Source organism: Salvelinus sp. IW2-2015, linkage group LG23, assembly GCF_002910315.2.
Source record: "Salvelinus sp. IW2-2015 linkage group LG23, ASM291031v2, whole genome shotgun sequence".
Taxonomy (NCBI): domain Eukaryota; kingdom Metazoa; phylum Chordata; class Actinopteri; order Salmoniformes; family Salmonidae; genus Salvelinus; species Salvelinus sp. IW2-2015.
Genome location: NC_036863.1, coordinates 31,303,685 through 31,307,542, shown reverse-complemented (window position 1 = coordinate 31,307,542; position 3,858 = coordinate 31,303,685).

Genomic DNA, 3,858 nt, shown 5'->3' with positions numbered 1-3,858 from the left:
ACGCTTCGTGGGCGACTGTTGTTGATGTGTGCAGAGGGTCCCTGGTTCGCGCCCGTGTCGGGGCGAGGGGACGGTTTAAAGTTATACTGTTACATATGTATGTATGTATGTATGTATATATATATATATATACATACACACACACACAGTGTACATAAGGTATTCCATATATATATATATATATATATAGATGCATTGTTTCAGTGCTTTCGGAAAGTATTCAGAACACTTGACTTTTCCACGTATTGTTATGTTACAGCCTTACTTTAAAATGGATTAAATTAGTATTTTATTCTCATCAATCTACACAAAATACCCCATAATGACAAAGCAAAAATAGTTTTTTTGACATTTCTGCTAATGTATWAAAAAAAAAAACAGAAACACCTTATTTACATAAGTATTCAGACCCTTCGCTATGAGACTCGAAATTGAGKTCAGGCGCATCCTGTTTCCATTAATTATCCTCGAGCTGTTTCTACAACTTGGTTGTGGTAAATTTAATTGATTGGACATGATTTGGAAAGGCAGACATCTGTCTATATAAGGTGCAACAGTTGACCGTGCATGTCAGAGCAAAACCTAGACATGAGGTCAAAGGAATTGTTCGTAGGGCTCCGAAACAGGATTATGTCTAGGCACAGATCTGGGYAACGGTACCAAGAAATGTCTTCAGCATTGAAGGTCTCCAAGAACACAGTGGCTTCCATCATTCTTAAATGGAATAAGTTTGGAACTACCAAGACTCTTCCTAGAGCTGGCCGCCCAGCCAATGTCCTTGAGTAGCCCAGCCAGGGCCCGGACTTGAACCCGATCTAACATCTCTGGAGAGACCTGAAAACAGCTGTACAGCGACACTCCCCATCCAACCTCCCAGAGCTTGAGAGGATCTGCAGAGAAGAATGGGAGAAACTCCCCAAATACAGTGGTGCCAAGCTTGTAGCACCTTGAAGACTCAAGGCTGTAATCGCTGCCAAAGGTGCTTCAACAAAGTACTGAGTAAAGCGTCTGAATACTTATGTAAATATGATATTTCAGTTTTTTCTCTGTTATGCATTTGCAAAGAATTCTAAAAACCTGTTTTTGCTTAGTCATTATGGGGTATTGTYTGAAMATTGYGGGGGGGGATGATTTAATCAATTTTAGAATACAGCTGTAACGTCACAAAATGTGGAAAAAGTCAAGGGGTCTGAGTACTTTCCGAATGCACTGTATAACAGTCTTAAACACACACAGTAATAACTAGGACCCTGTGTTTTGTGTAATCATGTGACATGCCTGGATTTTAACCTTTATTTATAACGCATGTATACTGCACCACTTTAATCATTGTCTGTTTTTATGCATGTTTTATCCTAGAACACTAAGAACAGCAACTGTTAACGAGAATCCAATATGGCGTGAACCTTCATATCACTGTAACAATCAGGGGGGGAAATAATTGCCTTTTCAGATCTTGTAGCAACTGATAATGAAATAACTGCCAATAATGTAATAGCGGTTCATAATTTWTACATTTGTAATGCTGATAATGTAATAAATTGCCAATAAACAAATAAATATGCAGAACGCATAACGTAATAACGTTTTTGCACATAATGTAATCATTATTATCGATTATTACATTATAAAGTGTGTAAAAAAACATCTATATTGTAATAACTTAATACAATACTGTAATAACACACTTGAGGAACAGTTTGTATTTGCATCCATTGCCACAAAAGGGAGGGTGTAACTATTACACTTCCATTCTGACCTTATTAACATCCAATGTCTTCAGAGAGAAAAAACAACAACACTCCTCAATTTGAAGACAAACCTTGCAGTCATGTGATTAGCCAAATTCTAATGATCACAAAAATATTCAACAGGAGTTTCACTCCTCCTTATCCCAGGATTGACCAGGCTACTTTGCCTTACAGAGTGGAGATGGAACCAGACTCATGTCAGACAGACAGACAAACTCACTGATTCACTCACAGACTGACTGACTGACTGGCTGACTGATTCACTCACTTACTCATTCACTCACTCACTCACACATAACCCATTGGACCAAGGCCAAAATCTGTGTTTTTTTCCACTACTTTAATTTATTTACCTTTACAGTCCCCTTATGAGCCACATATGGAAGTGTTACACATTTTTATTTTTCAGGTCAACCAGTACAAGAAACGTTTTAATACAAAGTTACTTTCACAGCTTCATTTTACATGTTCTGGTAGATATGACAACATTTTGGGACTGTATTATCTGCAATATCTAAGTGTGTCAGGATTTAAATACCACGATCTGCCCGTTTATGTCTGTTGAGAAACATGAGTATGAGCTCTCCAACATTAGCCCACTGGTTACATTCCCTTAGTAATATCAAATAACGACTCAGGAATGTGGTTTGGTGTGTAGTCAGCTATTACACATGACACTTGATATGCATGAAAAAGAGTGAATATAGATTTAGTATTTATTTTTAAGGTTGTTATTACATCATTGGTTAAAAGTTATTACACTATTAATGAAAAAACTTTTACCCACTCCATAATGTATTCATCAATGCATAATGTAATAAAAGCTTTTTAGCRATATAACGTTATTAGGTTATTGGCAATTTATTACATTATGAATGCAAAATGTATTACATTATTAGCAGCTATTACATCATTGGCAGTTATTACATTATCAGTTGCTACAAACCTGTATATGCCTATGTTTATTGCACCACCTATAATAAATCACATTTCTCCTCAAAACTCTCTGCATATGTTTTTCCATGCATTCTCAGTCCCAACTTTCTAGACATCATATTTAAAATATGCAGGGTTATTAATTGCAACAACTTATTGTTTTGCACAAAGATTAGTGGGTCAAATTTCACACAATGTAGTTGGATGAAAACACATTTGTTTTACTTACTTAAAGGGAATTTTATGTGGTTTAGAAAGTGCCTTCAAAAAGTATTAATTCCCCTTGACTTAGTCCACATTTTGTTGTGTTACAGCCTAAATTAAAAAGGAATTAAAAATAATAATACTTCTCACCCATCTACACACAATACACCATAATGACAAAGTGAAAGCATGTTTTAATTTTTGAACATTTATTGAAGATGAAATACAGAAATATCGCATTTACCTAATTGCTTTGCCACATTTTTTACAGTATTAATTTAGAACTTGTCGCAAACAGAATGCATATTTTGGATAATTGTTATTCTGTACAAGCTTACTTCCTTTCTCTTTGTCAATTATGTTAGTTTTGTTGAGTAACTAGAATGTTGTTCATCCATCCTCAGTTTTCTCCTATCACAGCCATTAAACTCTGTAATTGTTTTAAAGTCACAATTGACACCATGCTGAAATCCCTGAGCAGTTTCCTTCCTCTCCGGCAACTGAGTTAGGAATGACGCGTGTATCTTTGTAGCAACCGGGTGTATTGATACACCAGTGTAATTAATAACTTCACCATACTCAAAGGGATATTCAATGTCTGCTTTTTTTTATTTTTACCCATCTACTAATAGGTGCCCTTCTTTGCGAGGCATTCAAAAACCTCCCTGTTTTTTTTTGGTTGAATCTGTGTTTGAAATTCACTGCTCGACTGAGGGACCTTACAGATAATTGTATGTGTGGGGTACAAAGATGAGGTAGTGATTCAAAAATCATGTTAAACACTATTATTGAACACAGAGTGAGTCCATGCTACTTATTATGTGACTTGGTAAGCAAATGTTTACTCCTGAACTTATTTAGGCTTGCCATAACAAAGGAATTTAAATACTTATTGACTCATTCAACTTTTAAAAAATGTATTAATTTGTACAATTGTTTTTCAATTAAAAATCATAATGCCACTTTG